Source organism: Herpailurus yagouaroundi, unplaced genomic scaffold (genome assembly GCF_014898765.1).
Source record: "Herpailurus yagouaroundi ecotype Mexico unplaced genomic scaffold, PumYag 159, whole genome shotgun sequence".
In the NCBI taxonomy this organism is placed as follows: Eukaryota; Metazoa; Chordata; class Mammalia; order Carnivora; family Felidae; genus Herpailurus; species Herpailurus yagouaroundi.
This window is the reverse complement of record NW_024412400.1, coordinates 52617423-52639220: the sequence shown is the minus strand read 5'-3', so window position 1 is coordinate 52639220 and position 21798 is coordinate 52617423. Positions and strand designations below refer to the sequence as shown.

General features: G+C 33.7%; 1 protein-coding gene and 1 pseudogene across 1 annotated transcript in view; one reads left to right on the top strand and one right to left on the bottom strand.

The window, feature by feature from the left end:
• Positions 1 to 21798, bottom strand: part of RSRC1 (arginine and serine rich coiled-coil 1) — a 245061-nt gene that overhangs the window by 78144 nt on the left and 145119 nt on the right. The window lies entirely within an intron of this gene.
• Positions 4555 to 5183, top strand: LOC121033907 (U6 snRNA-associated Sm-like protein LSm3; annotated as a pseudogene).

The window sequence follows — 21798 nt, the reverse complement described above, 5'->3', positions numbered from 1 at the left end:
GAAAATTAGAGAATCATCTATAGAAGAAAAGCAGACAGAGTGAGCTCTATCTCATCTACAGTCTTGGCTGGCAATCAAGGAACAAAAGAGGAACAGAACAGATCATGAAACCAGTTTTAAAAAGCAGCAGTAGAAACCATAAAGTATATGGAGATATCAGATACTGCCTACAGTCAAGAGAGGAAGTTTGCTGTTTAAGGTAAGCAAAGAACAAAAACAAAACACCACAAAATAAAATATTCCCCAAAGAACACAACTGAATCTAGAGTGGTTACAATGTTCAAATCTTAAGTCAAAAATACTAGACATGCAAATAAATAATAAAGTGTGGACCATATAAGAAAAAAGTGAACAGAAACTATGAGTAAACTAGATATTAGTTTTAGCAGGCAGAGATTTCTTGACAGTTGTCACAAATTGTTCAAATATTGAAGAAAAAAATAGTATCAATGAATGAACAGATAGGAAATCTCATTAGAGACATGGAAACTATTTTTTTCCCCTAAGGAAAATTCTCAAGCTGAAAGTAAAAAAAAAGCAAAACAAAGATCAGTGAGCTTAATGATACATTAATGTAAGTTACCCAATCTGGAGTACAATGAGAAATACAATTAATGAAAATGAATAGAACCTCAAGAGATCTGTGGCATAAGAGCAAGTGGTTCAGCATATGGGCAAGTGGAATACCAAGAGGAAAGGAAGAAATGAACAATATTTTTAAAAATAATGCTCCCAAACTTCCCAAATTTGGTGGAAAACACTGATTTACATAGTCAAAAAACTCATTGAACAACAAGTGAACTAAACATAAAGAAAACCACTCCCACATGCATGACAATAAAAGTGATAAAAGCCAAAGATAAAGAGAAAACAGTAAAGAGGCCAGGGAGCAAAAATAAATTATATAAAGGAATAACTATAAGATTATGGCTAACTGCACATCAGAAACTTTGAAAGTCAAGACACTGGAACAATATTTGATGTGGAAAAAAAAAAAAACTTGTCAGCCAAGAACTATACAGAGGAAAACTATTATTCAAAATTGAAGATGAAATAAAGATACTATTTCTTAGAATAAGTAGAATGATAACTGAAGTAGAATGTAATAAGTTAAAGATGTAGTTTAATGGGAAAAGTTAAAGATGTAATCTCTAGGGCAACGAAAGAAACGAATACAAGGAAATATATTTTCAAAACAATAAGGAAATTTAAATTAAATACTAAAAATTATTTGAGTAACAAGAAAAAAGAAGGCAAGAAACCTAATTCAAGAAGATACATGCACCCCTGTGTTTATTACAGCATTATTCACAAAAACCAAGATCTGAAAGCAACCGGTGTTCATCAATAGATGAATGGATAAAGAAGATGTGATCCGTGTGGGTGTATATACATATGTACATATACATATATAAGCGTATATATATATAAACACAAATACATATATACACACACACACATACACATACATATATATACAAAAGAACATTACACAGCCATAAAAAAATAATGAGCTCTTGCTACATGCAATTAACACAGATGGACCTAGACAGTATAATGCTATGTGAAATAAGTCAGAGAGAGACAAATACCATATGATTTCACTCATATACAGAATTTAAGAAACAAATGAACAAAAAAAAAAAGAGAGAGAAAAAAAACAAAAAACAGACTCTTAAATAAAGAGAACAAACTAGTGATTACCAGAGGGGAGGTTAGTGCGGGGATGGGTGGAAAAAATAAAAAAAGAAACAGAGAGAAAAATGCCATAATTTTTAAAAAGCTAAGGAAAATTACAGAGATAAATACAACCATACCCAAAACTGTATTAGGTAAAAATGGATTAAACCATTCACTTAAAAGGCACAGTCCAAATGTATAAAAAAAAATAAGATCCAAACATAGGCTATCTAAAAGAAGCCAAATTTAACATGAAAAACAGAGACTGAATGAAAAAACTAGAAAAATGAGGTGTTTATGCAACTTGTAAGAATAAAAAAGCTAGAATAGATAGGTTAATACTATTCAAAACAGACCAGGGAAGCAAGGATTCCTACAGATGCAAAAAAGACAGTTTATGATAACAGGGCTACTGTAGGAAACTAATATAACAATTACAAATGCATATATGCTTCCTAACAGACTTTAAAAACAATCAAGCAAAAGCATGCAGAATTAAAGACAGAAAACGAAGAATTCAGAATCTTAAATGGAGAAATTGACATATGTCAATTTAACAAGGAAAGAAATTAATAATTATAGAGAAGACCTGAACAATAATATCACTACCTTAACCCAACTGATATTTATACAGCACTATGCCTGACAACTGCAATATACTCACTATTATATGATAAACTGTAGGACAATTAAAAAAATCTCAGAAGATTCAAAAGACTAAGTCTTATGAAGTACACTTTCTGAATACAACAAAATTAAATTAAAATTCATCAACAACAAAACATCTATAAAAGACCAAAATATCTAACTAAAAATAGTGCTGCAGAAAATTTATAGCCTTAAATGTTTTTATTAGAAAAAAAGAAGAGGTCTAGTTTTAATGATCAAAATTCCCTCTGAAGCTAGAAAAATAAGATCAAAATAAACCTCAAGTGAATAGAAATCAGAAAAAAAAAAAGTGAGAACGGGCAATAATGAAAGAGAAAACAAATGAAATACAGAGAAATGAACTTCTGTGTTTTTCAAAGAACAAAAGCTATTAATTTTGGTAAATCAGCTATGAAAATCATTTGCTCAATGGCACAGTAATCGTGCTGTGATGATTAGATTATGTATTGTTAATATATAGAGATTAATAAGACAGAATGTGGAGACCAGAAAAGGCCCAACATATATAAGAGAAGTGGATTTTTGCTACAGTATCAAGGTATCAGTCGAATTTAATCAAGAAAGAAGGTCCTGGAGTAATTGGCTACCTGTATCAAAAAAAAAAAAAAAAGAACATCAAGCTTACCTCAATTTATAAGTCAAAATAAATCATGGACATAAATGGAAAAACCAAGCCTATAAAAACTACTAGAAGAAAATCTTTGTGACCTTGAGGTAGAGAAGGTTTAAGCAAATATGAAGATTTAAGAAAATTAATAAATTGGAACTTTATTATCAAAGTTAATAGCTTTTGCTCAACGAAAAACACATGGGAGATTGGAATAAAATTTAAAATGGGCAGAAGACTCTAAGACAGAGTAAAAAGGAATATACTCTGTGTCTCTCTCTGAAATAATCACAAAACAAAATGTCAAAACAACAATAACAAAACCAAAATGTTTTTAAAAAATGATTTACAAGGGGGTACCTGAGTGGCTCAGTCAGTTGAGTGTCTGACTCTTGATTTCAGCTCAAGTCATGATTACAGGGTCATGGGATAAAGGCCCATGTGGGGCTCCATGCTGAGCATGGAGCCTGCTTAAGATATTCTTTCTTTGTCTCCCTCTCTCTCTCCCTCTCTCTAGCCCTCTCCCCAACTTGTGTTCTCTCTTAAAAAAAAAAAAAAAGATTTACAAGACATTGCAAATCAGGCAACAAAGAACAGTGATTCCTGAGAGACAAGAAACAAATAAATGGAGGCTTATCACTACAGATCACCGATCACAGCACAAGGAGAGAGAACCCAGGTGGAGCCTGGCAATCTCTGGATTTGAGGAGTCAGAGCTGAGATTCCATGGAAACTAAGGCAACTAGAGTTCATAGGACAGAGGACAAGAGAGGAGACAGAGCACGTAGACAGAACTGTAAAAATCTATCGAGAATCCCCTTTGTATATTCAGCAAAGTACTAAATAGCGCATGCCTGTAAAGCAAGGACAAGAAGCAAAGAAAACACCATCCCAAAGAAATGGAGATCAGAACCTGATGCTCAAAGTGAAAAAGAATGCTGCTCCAACAAGCTAGACAGGAAAAACTCATAATTCACAGGCATTTGTTAGAATACTCATCAAGTTCATACCTCAGTTATGAGGAATAGTTAGCACTAGACTGAGTACTGCTCCAGACCCACCTATCGAATCATAATAGCGAGACCTAAGAGGCCAAATTGTCTCCAAGGAACTTGACTGCAACCCAGAATAAAGCTTAAAAATGTGTACTGGATTGCAAAAATATCCACCCAAATCCAGAATTATGCTTGGAAATTTCAATTCCTTTCTCTTAAGTAAAGAGAAAAATCTTTAGCAAGGACAGAGGTGACTACACTATCAACCAACTTGACCCAGTTGACGTTTACAAGACACCCCATATAAGAACAAGCAGAAGAAGCAGTTTTCAAAACATTCATTAAAATAGCACATATGCTGAGCCATAAAACATCTCAATAAATTTAAAAGGATTCAAATCATACAAAGTATGCTCTTTGGCATAATCAAAGTAAATCAAAAATGAATTATAAAAAGATATCCAGAAATATTTGAAAAATAAATACCACTCTTTTAAGTAACCCTGATCAAACAATAAATCAAAGTGAAATCAGCAATTATTTAACTGAATGAAAATGAAAACACAACATATCAGAACCTGTGGATCCTCCTAAAGGAGAATAAAGCACTAAGTACTTATATGAGAAAAGATGAAAGGTCTCAAAGCAATGGCCTCAGTTTATACCTTAAGAAACTTCAGGGTTTGAAACATGGGGCAGATGACTTGGACCAGCAACAAACTACCAACACCGTAGAGGAGCCCCTGGATCTCATCAGGCTCAGCCTGGATGAGTGAATTTATGTGAAAATGAAAAATAACAGAGAGCTTCGAGGCAGATTACATGCTTATGATCAGCATTTAAATATGATATTGGGAGATGTGGAAGAGACTATGACTACCATAGAAATTGATGAGGAAACCTACAAGGAGGTATATAAGTCAACAAAACGGAATATTCCGATGCTCTTTGTCCAGGGAGATGGTGTTGTTCTAGTTGCCCCTCCATTAAGAGTTGGCTGAAACAAAGAATTTATCGTGTTATGGAATATAGGAGACTTTGTATGATTGCCTCTTTAAATGTAGAAGACACTCAAAAGAGAAACCTGCATTAATTGCAACATTAAGAAATGACCAAGGATTCTTCCACTCCTGAAATGAGTTGATTTCCAGATAACTCAAAAATTCTTAAGCTAAAGAGTATTTTTATTTTTTTCCAACCCTTTCAATAAATGTGATCACCAAGATGAAGAACTCTTTTTTTTTTTTTTTAATTTTTTTTTTTCAACGTTTATTTATTTTTGGGACAGAGAGAGACAGAGCATGAACGGGGGAGGGGCAGAGAGAGAGGGAGACACAGAATCGGAAACAGGCTCCAGGCTCTGAGCCATCAGCCCAGAGCCTGACCCGGGGCTCGAACTCCCGGACCGCGAGATCGTGACCTGGCTGAAGTCGGACGCTTAACCGACTGTGCCACCCAGGCGCCCCGAAGAACTCTTTTTTAGGAGTTGATTTGCTTTGTTGTTTTCTCAGTTTCCTTTAAGTTTTTTCCTTTAAGTTGAATTTGATGTTTCCTTTTTGATTTTTTTTTTTAATGCAGCATCCTGTCTTGCCAACTTTTTAAAGTAAACACACATCTTACATTGACTTTACTTATATACATTCCTCTGTGCATCTCCTAGGTTTGAGGCACCAAGTGGACCACTGAAAATTACAGCTTTGCCAATATGCGTCCTTCCTTCAAATCCTCTGGGAAGGCAGTTCTTTAAACCAACAACTGCAGGACAGGGAGGTAGACAGAATAATGCATATACAGGATGCCATAAGAGCACAAAGAAGAACAGGTTGAGTGAGGGGGGGGTGTGTGGTGGTACTGTGACACCGTAGATGTTAACATGGCCATGAAATATGACGCATGATTTCTGTTAAAAAAGAAACTTGAAAAAAAAAGGAGCAAATTAAACCCAATATAAGCAGGAAAAAGGAAATAATATAGTTCAATGTGGAAAGCAATGAAACAGAAAACAGAAAAACTATAGAAGATATCAATAAACCTAAGAGCTGATTCTTTGAGAAAAGCAATAAAATTGATAAAGCTCTAGCCAGACTGATGAGAAAAAAAGAAAAATTATTCAATACACAAATGAAAGAAGTACCATCAGTATAGATTCTACAGATATTAAAAGGATGAAAAGGGACTACTGTGAACAGCTTTATGCTTATATATTAAATACCTTAGGTGAAACGAACTAACTCCTTAAAAGACAAAAACTACCGAAGCTCACTAAAGAAACAGATAACCTGCATAACAATATTTCTCTAATTTTTTTATTAATTTCTCCATTAAGGAAATTTAATTTTTAGTTATAAACTGTTCTGCGAAGAAATATCCAGGCCAAATGCCATTTCTAAGTGACACCTAGATAGATTCAATTTAAATAATGCAGCAGCGAAAGAATTTAGGTAACTTGACACTCTTAGGCCCTCAGGTTCATGCCTAATGAATTCCTTTCATGGAATACGTTCTGTGAAAATCTGTGGGGACGATGGGCAGAATTGAAGTGGGATGCTAACCCAATGTTTCTACAGAAATGCATCTGATATTTAGGGCTATCCCTAAATGGGAAGCCAAGCTATTTTATTTCACTTTAACAGTACCAGGAACACAAAACTAGTACCAGACTAGTTTATATCAGGAAAAGTAATATTATCAGGAGTAAACAGTAGGTAATGTGAATGGAACTCATAACTGACAATGGAAAAGGGTTTATAGTAGACATTAATCAGACGGGATTTTTTTGTCTGCCAGAAACTACATCCTTCCTAATAGCATACAGTTTACTTCTGGAACTTTACCTCTTCCCCCGTTATATGTTGTTTTTCCATGACAATAATTCCGTGCATCCTTACTACCCAACTCCATGCCTCTGACTATGGGAGATAAAAAGATCAGAAAGTTAGATACATAACTTAATCTTAGCCAATCAAAAGCCCTTTACTTGGACTTAAATTTTGAAGATAACAATGAAGCCAGAATGCAGATTTGAAAATGATACCTTTCAGAGTAGCAGCCATGGTGGTGGTGGCAATGCAACTGGCAAACCAGTTTCTGAACAGGTGGGCTCTTCTTAAAAGACAGGTGCTGTGACTTTTATTCCCTTCTTGCTTTCTCAGATACTCCTGATATTTTAGCCTCGTATCAATTCTGTGAGCCCTCACTATCCTTTGCTAAATTCGTTTTTACTTAAGTTTGTCAATGTTACTTTCTTGTGTATAACATAAAGACCCTAAAATAATACAGAAATATTCTAAATGGAAATGTATAAGACATTACTACAAAAAAATTCAGGTGTGGAGGGGCACCTGGGTGGCTCAGTCATTTAAGCCTCTGACTTCGGCTCATGTCATGATCTCATGGTTCAAGAGTTCAAGCCATGCATCCGGCTCTGTGCTGACAGCTCAGAGCCTGGAGCCTGCTTTGCATTCTGTGTCTCCCTCTCTCTGCCCCTCCCATGCTTATGCTCTGTCTCTCTGTCTCAAAAATAAATAAACATTAAAAAAAAAGCAGGTATAGATAAAGAAGAGTTTTTTATTATTATTTTTTTGATGGCATATGTAATAAATAGTCTTGTTTCTACAAAAGGAAAGAAAGAAAAAAAGAAAGAAGAACTTCCCAACTCATTCTTTTGAGGCCAGCACTACCTGATACCAAATATAGTCAAGGATATTATAAGAAAGTGAAACTGCAGACCAATATTCCTCATGAAAACAAATGTAAATATTTTAAATATAACTATAGCCAATTAAATGCAACAAATATATGAAATGGATAATAGACAATGACTAAGTGGAGTTTTCCACAAGAGATGCAAAAGTGCTTTACATATGAAAATCAATCAATGTAATTCACCACATTAACAATTAAATAAAAGAAAAAGATAGTCTCAATAATCACCCCCAAAAAAGCATTTTTACAAAATCCAACACATATTTCTTAAAAAAATAAAAACAAAAAAAACACTGTCAGCAAACAAGAACTAGGAGAGTATTTCCTCAACCTTTAAAAGTCATTTACCAAAAATCTGCCAGGGAACATCACACTTAATAGTGAAAAAGAGTAAATGCTATCTCACTAATATCAGGAACAAAACAAAGATATCCAAACTTTCCACTTCTATCAATGTTGTATTGGAGGCTCTAGTCTGAGGAGTCAGGCAAGAAAAAGAAACAAAAGACACCCAGATTGGAAAGAAGTAAAACTGTCTTCATTACAAACAGCACAATCATTTCCACAGAAAATCTTATGGAATCTATATAAAAAAGCAACTAGAATGATAAGTGAATTTAATGAGGTTGCAGGATACAAGATCAATATACCAAATTCAAGTGTATATACATATACTATCAGCAAACTATCAAAAATTAAAATTTTTAAGTGCTACATATATATCATTTGCAGTAACATCACAAATATAAAATACTTCCGGATAAATATGAAAAAAGAAAATGTCAGAGACCTCTAAACTGTAAGTTACAAAACACTGCTAGGAAAAATCATTTAAGACCTCAATAAATGAAGAAATACACCTTGTTAACATATCAGAAGACTCAATATTATTAAGCTGTTAATTCTCTCCAAATTGATCTACAGATTCAATGCAATCCCAATCAAATATAAGCAAAGTATTTCATAGAAACTGACAAAATAATTGCAAAAGTCATATGGTAGTGGAAAGAACCTAAGACAGCAAAAACAACTCTGAAAAAAGAATAAAGTATGAAGGCTAAGACTACACGATTCTAAGTATTATAATGCTACAATAATCAACAGTGTGGTACTGGCACCAAGACAGACAAGCACTTCTAGTGGAACAAGCCAAATGCCTACAAACAGACCAACCCCTTTCTGGACATCAGATTTTATTACAAAAATAAAAGGCAATCCAAAAAAGAAAGGTGATCTGGTGGAAAAAATATGCTGCCAATACTAAATTTTCAAGATGAAAAAAAAAGAACTTTGATCCAGATTTCATATCATACTCAAAATTTATCTCAAAATAGGCCACAGACTTAAATGTAAAAACTAAAACTAGGGGCGCCTGGGTGGCGCAGTCGGTTAAGCGTCCGACTTCAGCCAGGTCACGATCTCGCGGTCCGTGAGTTCGAGCCCCGCGTCAGGCTCTGGGCTGATGGCTCAGAGCCTGGAGCCTGTTTCCGATTCTGTGTCTTCCTCTCTCTCTGCCCCTCCCCTGTTCATGCTCTGTCTCTCTCTGTCCCAAAAATAAATAAACGTTGAAAAAAAAAATTAAAAAAAAAAAAAAAAAACTAAAACTATAAAACTGGTAGAAGAATATAGAAAATCTTTGTAACCTTTGGCTAGGCAAAGATCTCCTAGATCAACACCAAAATCATGATCTACAAAAGAATAAATGAATAAACTAAACTTTATCAAAATTAAAAACTTGTCTTCAAAAGGCACTCCTAGTGAATGAAAGAAAAGCTACAGCATACATCTGATATAGCACCTGAATCTAGAAATATAAAGAACTCTCCAAACTTAATAATAAGGAAATGACCCAACATAAAAAGCAAGCAGAAGATGTGGACAGATACTTCACTAAGAAATATATATAGGTGGCAAATGAGAACACTGAAAACATTCTCGGGGCACCTGGGTGACTCAGTCGGGTAAGTGCCCGACTCCTGGTTTCGGCTCAGGTCATGATCTCACAGTTTGTGAGTTTGAGCCCCACGTCGGGCTCTATGCTGGCAGTGCAGAGCCTGCTCAGTATTCTCTCTCCCTCTCTCTGCCCCTGCCCTGCTCATGCCCTCTCTCTCTCTCTCTCTCTCTCTCTCTCTCTCTCTCTCACTCTCTGTCAAAAGAAACAAATAAATAAAACTTAAAAAAAAATTCTCAATACCATTAGTTATGAGAGAAATGTAAATTAAAGCCATAATAGGCTAATTCATACCTATTAAAATGTCTAAAATGAAAGATTACCCATATATGTAGTATTAATAAAGCTGTGGAATAACTGGAACACTCACATGCTGCTGGCAAGATTGTATGATGGTATAACCACTTTGGAAAACAGTCTCGCAATTAAGAATAAATCTACCATATGATCCAGCCCTTCTACTGCCAAAAAGAAAGTATGGCCATACATTTACACAAATTTTCATAGCAGTTTGTTTTATAATAGCCAAAACCTGAAAACATGTCTCCATCAGTAAGTAACTGGGAAAACAATCTGTTTCATACACATACAAAGGCATACTATTCCGCAATAAAGAAAAATACATGCAACAATATAGATGCAGCTCAGAATAATTATGCTGAGTGAAAGAAGACAGACAAAAGGAATACATACCACATTATTACATTTACATAAAGTTGTGGAAAATGTAAACTCATCTACAGTTAGAGTAAATAGGTGCCAGTGGGAGAAAGAGCAAGACGAGAGAGAAGAAGGGTATAATAAAGGAGCCTGACTAAGCCTTTGGTTATGAAGGGGAAAGGTTCTAGCGAACCTTGACTGTGTTGACTGTGGCGATGGTATCACTGGTATATACAGTATATACAGAAATAAAAAAATATCAAATTGCACACTTTAAAAATATGTGCAGTTTACCATATACAAATTATACTTCAGTAAAACTTTAAAAATAGGAGCAAAATTTGACCGGACACTACACAAAAAATAGATACACAAATGGCCAATAAACATAAGATGCTCAGCATAATTTGACATCAGGGAAATGAAAATTAAAACCAAAGCAGGATGCATCTACAAATCCATTATAAAGGCTAAAATTAAAAAGAAACAGCAATACAAATTTTGGCAAGGATCTGGAGAAACGTGGAATCTCATATGCCAGTCATTTAAAGGTAAAACAATACAACCCTTTCAGGAAACCATTTGGCAGGTTCTTAAAAGTTAAATCTAAACCTTCCAACCAAGCCAGTCATTCACTTTCCAGGTAAAGAAAACATATGTCCACTTGAAGAACTTTATATGAATGCTCACAACAGATCTAGTAATATCCAAAATGGAAAACAACTCAAATATCTATTAATAGATGAGTATAAAAACAAAATGTGATATATTTATACAAAACTACATTACTTTTCATTCAAAAGGAACTAACTGCTAATACATCCAACATCATGGATAAATCACAATATCATAATGCTGAGGGAAAAAAGCCAAACACAAAAGAATACATAAAGTATATTGTGATTCCACTTATATAAAATTTTAGAAAATATAAACTAATTTATAGTGACAGAAAGCACATTAGCAGCTAAGATTGAGGTGGGGGGAAAACAGACTACATAACAGCAAGTGGAAACATCTGTGCTGATGGCAATATTCATCGTACTGTGTAAGTGTAGACTATGTTGGTTTTCAATTAGTCCTCCAGCATTTTGGGCTCTGCAATATTAGCAAAAGTAGTTTACTCTCTTAAATTTTCTCAATCAGGTATCACTGGCATTTTTGATGGGAAAATTTCTTTTTGATCAGACTGTCTTGTATACTGTTAAGACGGAGTATCCCGATTTTTTCTCCCAGCCACTATGATCCTAAATATTCCATCACGTATTTCCAAAAAGGCCCAAATGTGCCAACAGTGATAAACGAAAGTCAAATAAACTTCTATTTATTACATTTGGTACTTTGTACAAAATGATATTGACCAAGAAACAAAATCAGTAACAACTAGTCTATAAGATGGGAACATACACTCCAAGAGGTCTTGTCCTTAAAGCACTAATTCTATTACCATTTTTATTTTTTACTTACAACCCTCATCAAATAGAACACTCAGGAAGATCTAAAGACATCATTTCTTATTCATTTCCCACTCATCATTAGCGATACTAACACTACTCAAATAAAAAAAGAAAATGTTGGGGGCGCCTGGGTGGCTCAGTTGGCTAAGTGTCCAACTTCGGCTCAGGACATGATCTCAAGGCTTGTGAATTTGAGCCCCGCGTCAGGCTCTCTGACATCAGCACTGAGCTCACTTTGGATCCTCCATCTCCTTCTCTCTCTGCCCTCCCCCACTAGCATTCAGTTGCTCTCTCACTCTCTCTCTCAAAAATAAACATTAAAAACTGTTGTATAACATGTACCACTTATTACTGTAACAGAATAAGTATAATTTATATCTAATTTTAAAACTGCATAAGGAATAATGATTGGAACACTGACAAAAGGATTATGTAGTATGTGGTGTGGCATGTGTAAAACAAAATGAGTTAAACAGAGTAGGAGAGGAGATACTTGGGAAGAGAAATACTTTAAAAATGAACTCTGAATAATCTAGCACAAAATGTCATCTTCAAAGAAGACATGGGTGCTTATCTCTTTGTTTCTTTTTCAAAAAAACAATAAAGGGGAAATGAGAAATGAATGGGAGACAATAAACAGTGTTAACATTTTAAAAAGCAGAGGGAAAAAAAGCTAAGAGAATATCATGCCAATAAATTTGTAAACTCAGGTAAAACAAATCTGCCAGACCAATTTCTAGAATAAAATCTTACAGAAACTGATTTAAGATTAAATAAAGAAAAAAAAGAAAAAATGATAAAATAGAAAGGCTTAATAGTCCTATAACCATCAAAAAACCTGAATAAGTAGTTTAAAACCCCCTCACAATGATAATACTAAGCCTAAGTTGTATTATAGGCTAGTTCTACCAAATATTCAATTATATATTCCATATATAATTTCAATCCTACACAAACTTCTCAAGAATAGAAACTGATAGACCATTCATCATTACATTTTTTTAACAGACTTTAATTTTAGAGCAGTTTTAAGTTCACAGCAAAATAAGTGGAAGGCACAGAGACTTCCCATATATCTCCTCCCCGCACACACACAGCCTTCTCCACTATCAATATCCCCTACTAGAGTTTTCCATTACATTTACAAGTCTATTATAACCTTGATACTAAAAATTGGAGAAGGACTCAGTTGAGCATCCAACTCATGATCCCAGGGTCAGAGGATCGAGCCCCATGTCGGGCTCTGTGCTGAGCATGGAACCCCCTTAAGATTCCCTCTCCCTCTGCCCCTCTCCCCTGCTGGTGGTCTCTCTCTTACTAAAATAAATAAAATGCAAAAATAAAAAAAAAATAAAAATAAAATAAAATAAAATAAAATTGGAGAAGGAAAGAACAAGAGGGAAAATTACAGGTAAATCTCACACACGAACAAAAATAAAAAATATTAATAAACAAACAAATCAAATGAATCCAGTAATATATACAAAAAGATAATACATCACAAGCAAATTGAGTTCATCTCAGGAATGCAAGGACAGACTAATAACAGAAAACCAGTTATTATTCACCACATTCTTAGAGAAAAAGAGGAAAACTTTAAAATAATTTCAATTACTGTAAAAATATTTTTAATAAAAATATATAAATAAAATAATTTCTAAAAAATTTTATCCAGCTAGGAATAGAAGGCGATCTTGTTAAACAGTAAATGATATCTACCAAAAACCAGAACAAAATTATTCTCATTGGAAAAATATTAGCAGAACTCCCTTCAAATCCCAAATAGGACAAATATACCAGCAATAAATACAATAAACATACAAAGTAGACAGACATAAACTTTACAAAATACCTGCAAGACTTTTATAGAAGAAAAAAATTATTTTTTATTAGGACATTTTTAAAGTACTAAATAAATGAAGAAGTATACTATGTCCGTGAATGGTAAAATATATCTTACAGATACGAGTTCCTACCAAACAGATCTAAAGATTCAATGCAATTCCAATCAATGTAGCAACAAGGGTTTTTGTAGAATGTAACAAACTGATTCTAGCTTTTACATGTAAGAAAAAAAGTCAAAGTAGTAAATATAAAAGAAAAAACATTATATACCGGACTTCAAATTATAAAACTACTATTTATCTAAAAACGTTGTTAAGAAACCAATAGACATGCCACAGACCAAGAGAAGATATTCACAACACATATCTAACAAATTGAACACACAATATGTAAGAAATTTTCACAACTTAATAATAAAAAGAGAAATAATCTTTTCTTGAAAAATAGATAAAAGGTTTGAACAAACACTTTATAAGGGAAAATACACAAACAGCCAGTAAGCACAGAAAAAACCCTGTTTAACATCATTAGTCGTCAGAAGAATGCTACTTAAAACTCACAATGAAATACAACTTCAAATCCATTAGAACAGGTGGAATTCAAAGGTCTGTGACACCAAATGTTGGTAAAGATGTGCAACTGAAACTTCTAGTTCAAACATACATTGTTTATGGGGATATAAACTAAAACAACTGTACAAAACCCTTCTGGCAGTAAAATACACATTTATCATACTACCTATTTCATACACCTATCCATCTAACCCACTGCTCAGTATTTATGCCAAAAAAAAAATGCAAACATGTCCCTTCAGAGACATATATACAAATGTTCATAGCTACTTTAGTCTCAAAAGCTAAAAACTCACTGCTAGGTATTCACCCAAGAGAGATAAAAACACACGCTCCCCAAAGACTTGTACAAGAAAGTGCATGGCAGCCTTAATCATAATAGCTCCAAAGTGAAAACAACCCAAAATATCCTTCAACAGAATGAACTGCGGTATATTCACACAATGGAATACTAGCCAGCAATAAAAGGAACAAACTACTAATACATGCGACAACATGGGTAAATCTCAAACACATTATACTGAGCAAAAGAAGCCAGGTACAAAAAAATACAATGCCAGTTATATCAAGTTCTGAACTAATCTATTGTAAATGAAATTAGAACGGCAGTTGCCTCTGGAGGCTGGGGGAAAGGACTGACTGCAAAGGAGCACAAGGAAATTTTTGAAGGGGATGGGATATGGAACCCAAGTTCTACCAATGAAGGTATTTGTTAAAATTTACTGAACTGTATACATAAGATCTGTGTGTTTTACTGTATGATTTGACTTATATTTTAAAATATTTTTTAATGTTTATTTTTGAGAGGGGGATGGGGGCAGAGAGAGCGGGAGACTCCAGGCTCTGAGCTGTCAGCCCAGAGCCTGACCTGGGGTTCAAACTCACAAGCCGTGAGATCATGACCTGAGCCAAAGTCAGACGCTTAACCGACTGAGCCACCCAGGAGCTCCTGACTCTTATTTTTAAAATCACATAACAATACCTAGATCTTAAACTCTGAATTACCAAAAAATAACTGAAATGCAGGGTAGATACCACTAAACTCTTTTGACTTATTACTACGGCTAACAATGTTAACAAATTTCACAATATTGAGTTACCTTTGTACTTCTAGTTTGAACCATTCTTAACTGCTGGTTCATTTTTCTAACTTAACTGCTGTATTCTCTGATATGTTCTACTTATACATTTTGTATCAATATTTTTAAATTTCAAGAACATTATTTTATTTTATTTTTTTTATGTTTATTTTTGAGAGAAAGAGAGACAGAATGAGAGCAGGGGAGGGGCAGAGAGAGAGGGAGACAGAATCCGAAGCAGCTCCAGGCTCTTCACCCAGCACCCCTCACGAACATCATTTTAAAAAACCATCTTGGGGAGCTTGAGTGGCTCAGTCGGTTGAGCGTCTGACTTTGACTCAGGCCATGATCTCGCGGTTTGAGTTGGAGCCCTGTGTCAGGCTCTGTGCTGATGCTCAGAGCCTGGAGTCGGTTTCAGATTCTGTGTCTCCCCCTCTCACTGTCCCTCCCATGCTTATGCCCTGTCTCTCTCTGTTTCTTAATAATAAATAAACATTTAAAAAAATTTTAATAAAAATTAAAAAATAAAAAACTATTTCATGTATACCATACAATAAAGCAAATAAATAATTATGCTAATGATATTAGGAACACATGCACTGAAAAAGAAAAAAATACATGTATAAACTAAGTTAAAATCCTGTAACAACAAATTTCAAAGTAAAATCGTATGAATTCATGATTTAGTATACCATATTTCATTGATTCTAAGATGTACATTTTGAATACTACTTTAACATATCTGTAATGAGGATGCATCTTGCATTAGATGGTGTCTTAAAATTAATTGGCAGTGTTTTCTTTCTTAGCAGTACATAAAATTACAATTGACCACATCTTAGATTCAATGAAACAGTGTATGTTTTCTAGTTCTGTCCATTGAACTAAAGAAATGACATCCCTGTAGCATCGTATTTTGATTTCTAAATGCCATTCTTGATTAAAAGGAGCCAAGGTTATTTGGATAAATGGTTAATTCCAGGCTCTGGAACAAAAAATTTCAGTCTGAGACTGAAACAAAATGTAAAGAACCATTTCAAACTAACAGGGACACAGGAGACAATCCAGGTTCACACAGACCAAACTTGCTACAATTTGAGCATCAAAAAGCACCAAAATAACAATTCTAACTAATTGAAATATGTTGAATAAAAATCCCATGAACCAATGTGATACTCAAAAAGCAGAAAGCAAAAAGCAAAATAACTCACTACTACTAGAGGGAACTATTATACTGACTCTTCATTTTAAAAATAGGTTTTATAATAGAGATTGCACAAAAAGTATTCAGTGTCTACAGACATTTCATATGAATATCAAAATACAGGCCATCCATGTGTAGTAACTTAGCTGGACTTACAGTTAACTAGGACATTTGAGAAAGAGTGATTAAAGATTTGTACAAGAAATTTTCAAACTTGTCTCTATTTTCCACTATTTCCGTTCTCAGAACATACCCAAAGTCCAGAATACTCAAGTGAAGCAAAGGAGGACAGGTTGAAGAGAAGTGAGAAGGGAAACAGGAAACACAAGCTACATCCTTTTGATTAATATCAAAACATGCATCAACAACAGACTAAATAATGCTTTTATATATAATATCTTCACTTAGAGACTTACAATGTCACTAGATCTTCACTTATTCAAAATTTACATAATCATTGCTATCACAAAATGGAAGCTAACTTCTGATGATCAGTTTAACCTTTAAATCGCCTGATTAAACTCCGTCTTCATTCTTGAAACCCTAAATTAGCAAACAAGCCACAATACAATATATGCTATAGCATAGGTCGTCTGTGAATAGCTGGGATCTTCAACTGCTTCAGCTGCAATACAAACCATTGAGCCTTGGCCAATATAAGCCAATTTGAATAATCAATATGACAACCTTATTTTTCTAATGCAAACAGGATTGCTACAGTAAGGTGTCTCACTGCCACATCACAGTCATGGCCTCTTTTAACCCCTAATTAGATTGAGGCGATTATCCCTGCTCTTCCTTACAAGTGTACAGCTTGGATAAGGGATGACAAAAGCTATCTGCCACTTATTCAGCCTTTGCAGACAGCAGGTTATCCAGGGAGATAGAGAATAAAATCAACAAACAATTGTTATTCATATCATCATCTAAAGTGTTAAGATAGTCACAGTTTCCATACATGCAGAGTGAATATAGCCCAGAGCATGAGGTAACTGCAGACTGCTTAAGAACATCAGGGTTACACAGATGGAAATTCATGGTGATGTTGGGGAATTATGTCTAAATCAAATTCATTTGCATAAAAAGAAATGATTGGGGATTTGTCTTCTGTATATAATATATCAAGATTTCATTATGTTTCGCTTCATGAATTCTTTGAAGCTAAATTTTAATATTGATTTTTCTAAATACATAGTATTTATCATGAAAAGAATGCCAAAATAATGGTTTGCAGAAACTTAAATGCATTAAGATTCAATTAAAATACTCTTAAATATAAAACAGGAAACTTTTTTTCACTATGATACACTACACAAGGTCTTGTATTATTTTAGATGATCAAGAGTTATTTCATTAACTGTGGTCACAAGAAAATAATAAAGAGTAGCTGCAAAGACATCAAACTGTTTCCTAGTAAGATTAACTAACTAACTTTAGGACAGTAGAGAAAGCTGGGCCCATTAATAAGAAAAAACTTTGATGGGAATATCTGAGTCTACTCTGATGATGATAAAATCACAGCCCAAATAATAAGATAAGGAAATGTTGAAAAAGATTTCGTATCTTTTCCTTTTCACTTGCAAGAATCAGTGGGTGTCTTTTTTTTTTTTAAGATAATCACTTTGCTTAAAAAAGAAAAAAAAGAAGAACAGGAAAGCTACAATCTTTTATATTGAATTCTGGTTCCATCTTATGTTATTCATTCCGTTAATCAATATTGTTGCCTTTTAAGCAGCCAACTAGAAGTATATATTCTTGTTCCAATAACTGAGGTCACAGCCCAAAACTTCATCAAATGCCACTCCAAGAACAGTAAAAACATTTAAAATAGTGTTGCTATATGGGTAGCAAAAATTTGTCACATAAGCATGATTTCCGTACATAGCCATGAGTTACTGAACCCAGATTCCCATGGAGAGTGTTGTGATTACTTGGTTATCAGTAGGTCATTTAACCAAACTGCATCATGACAGTTTAATTTAGTGATTGCCAACCTGTCTGAGCAGTATGATTATCTAAACCGTGTGCCTTGTTCCCCTGACATAAGCTAAAACATGACTTCATTCTTAAAGTTGAATACTAACTCAGAATACTGGGCAGGCCTAGAAATTTAAGTCATAATTCACTTCTACATGTTGTTTCCAGAGCACCAATGCTGAAAACAGAAACCCAGAGCTTTATATATATTTAATAATTATATTATATATGTAACATATATATTTTTACATGTTTACAGTTAACAATTTCATTTTAAATACTTGATTTTAAGTAGCATGCTTTTCTTACAATATCCCAGATATGTATTTATTTTTGTAAAATAGACTTGATAAGAAAACATGAAATCAATGGTCAAGAGACATGGGAATATTTTACTAGACATGACAAAATTTATTAACCTTAGTTTACTTAAACTGGGTGTTAAAATTTGAATTCATTATGATTTTATTTCTCTAATCCATTTCTGGTCTTTAAAATACATACATACTACACCTTCCAAAATTAAACATAAATCATACACCTCTACCATAGATTTTAGACTAAAATATTTTAAGAATTTAGTAAATGTATGCTGGCAAAATTGTATAAAGCCAACCTATAATAAATTAAAAACAAACAATTGTTTTCAATCACGTTTCTATTCATACAGAGTTAAAAACCATTAGTGCTAAAATTTGAAAACATTAAAAGGGAAAGTAACAACAAACGACTTGTTAGTCAATGGGTAAAGAAAAATCTCACTGCCTTATTTTAATCAGTCTTTTTGTATGTTATTTTACTATTTTTCAGATTTCTTTGTTCTTTCACTGAGAACTTTATATGTGCTTGAAAAGTTACTAGCAACTCTATATTAAAAGTACAATAAAGAACTAGACCCTTGAATAATTTGAAAAATGCAAAGTGAAAAACTAAATTATGACATATAAAACTATTGATTTTCAAACTTTCTTCTGCAGCTCAACTTTATACAAAACTCCAATACTGTCAGCATATCTCAATAATATTCCCACTCAAAAGAAATAATGCATTATTGGGTTTTGCTTGGATGACTGTAAATTTAATAATATTAAAGTTGAGGTCAATAAATAAAATGTCCATGGTCCTTATCCAATTCTGAATTTCTAACTAAAGAGTGGCATGATGGCCACAGGTTAGTCACACATCTGACTAGTGAACTAGAAAATGGTATCTTTGAAAGCAAGTAATTTACTCAGGATGTGGGCTTTAATAATTTCAAAGCCATTGTTAGACAAGAATAATAACTAGTTATTCTTCATCTTTACTACAAGTAAACAAGAAATAGGATAGCAGATTTAGGTCAGTTAACAGAAAAGCATTTCTAGAGTGTGTTAGGTATTTGAATAGATTTTAAATGGAGGTTGGAATTCTCTTACGTCAAGTACTTGAAAGGATACGTTCTAATCTTTCAGGAATGGTTTCTGAAAGCAGAGTAACGGACTTGTAACCATCCTTCTCACTTTAAAATAAAATTCTTAAAACCATATATTTATGGAATATCATGATGCTTTTGTATTTGTTTCATTCATAATTTAAAATTTAATAGGAGTATACAAATAATGGAATATTCCAGATTTGATTTGGTAGAGAGCTAAAAACAATGGGGATAATAAATAAGTAGGGCTCAGCACTACATGAAAAAAGGAAGAAAATATTAAAACATGAAAGAACTAAAAAAAAAATTAAAATTCCATATCATAACAACTCTTTAGGTAAGTTATAAAATATAGTATCATCTACCAACACAGCCTATAAACAAACTATAAAGAATATGAAGCAAATCAAGTAGAAATAACCCCCCCCAAACTGATAAAGTAGAATGATACAAATCTGTTATTGTATTCATTTAATTTCTTCACCAATATTAAACAAACAAGCCAAATGGGGAACAGGTAATATATACAGAGAAAATATAGCAGGCAATTTATTCAGACAAGAGTATGTGCCTTAGAAATCAAACCACTATAAAAGTTCTCTTTATGCTGCCAAGTCAAATTTTGAATGGATCTTAACCAAATGATCAAAGTTACCATCACCAATAATAGAATAAACCAACATCCTGTGATTCCTGATAGGATGTGCTGAAAAGGACAAAACATTACTTCTGTGATATTCCTGGAAAAAAATGCACAACCTATAATCATTAGGAAACATTAGACAAATCCAAATTGAGGGACATATCAAACAACTGGCCTACATAGCTTTAAAAATGCCAAGAGGGCGTGGCGTCTAGGTAATTCAGTAGGTTAAGCACTCTTGATACCAGCTCAGGCTGTGATCTAGAAGTGCTGAGACCTAGTCCCACATCAGGCTTGCACTGAGCAAGGAGCCTGCTTGGGATTTTCTCTTTCTCTTTCTCTCTCTCTCTCTCTCTCTCTCTCTCTCTCTCCCTCTGCCCTTCTCCCCCACTCTCACATGTTCTCTCTCTTCTCTAAAAATAAACAAAAAATTAAAAAATAAATAAAAATGTCAAGGTCATGAAAGACAAAGAGAAGCTGAGAAACTGTTCTACATTAAAGGAAACTAAAGAGACATGACAACTAATGGTCATGCATGACCCTGAACTGGGTCTTTGATGGAGGGGAAAGGTGGCTAGTATGCAAATAGGAAATTATATGACATAACTGGGACTATGTGCTGCTGATTAGATAATATTGTATCAGCGCTAAATTTCCTGATTATGATTACTGTACTGTGGCTACATAAAAAAATTTTTACAGAATATACACAAAAATATTTAGATGTAAAGGGACTGATGCCTGCCATGTACTCTCAAATGATTCAGAAAAAAAGTGTGTTGAGAGACAGAGACAGATAATGAGCAAATGAGGCAAAAATGTAAACAATCGGTGAATCTGGATAAAGTGTATATGAGAGCTCTTTTTATTCTTTCTGAAACATATTTGTACGTTTGACATTATGTTAAATAAAGAGCTGCAAAACAAACCTTAATTAGGCATATTAATTCCTACACAGTACTTTCAGTTCCAACCAGGAACTTACCTCCTTAAAACCTGAGAGCACTGGGGGGAAAAATTCACATTTAGTGGGCAAGCAAAAGCTACCTTTTAAAAAAGTATACATATTATCATATAGTCCTAAAACACTATTTATTATATTTAGAAATCTGGAATTTATAAAACTGTTTAGAAAGCACAAAAATAATATTAAAACCCCAGATTTTACTATTTTCAGTCTTAAAATGCTTTCATCTGATGATAATTTGATAAATTATAATCACCAAGTGTTTTTAGGCATCCCATTCCTAAGGTGAGGTTGACTCAATAATTTTTAAGGAATTTTATCAATAGTGCTCTGAGATCTGAGACACTGTGAGGGAAAAGTCATGGCATATGGT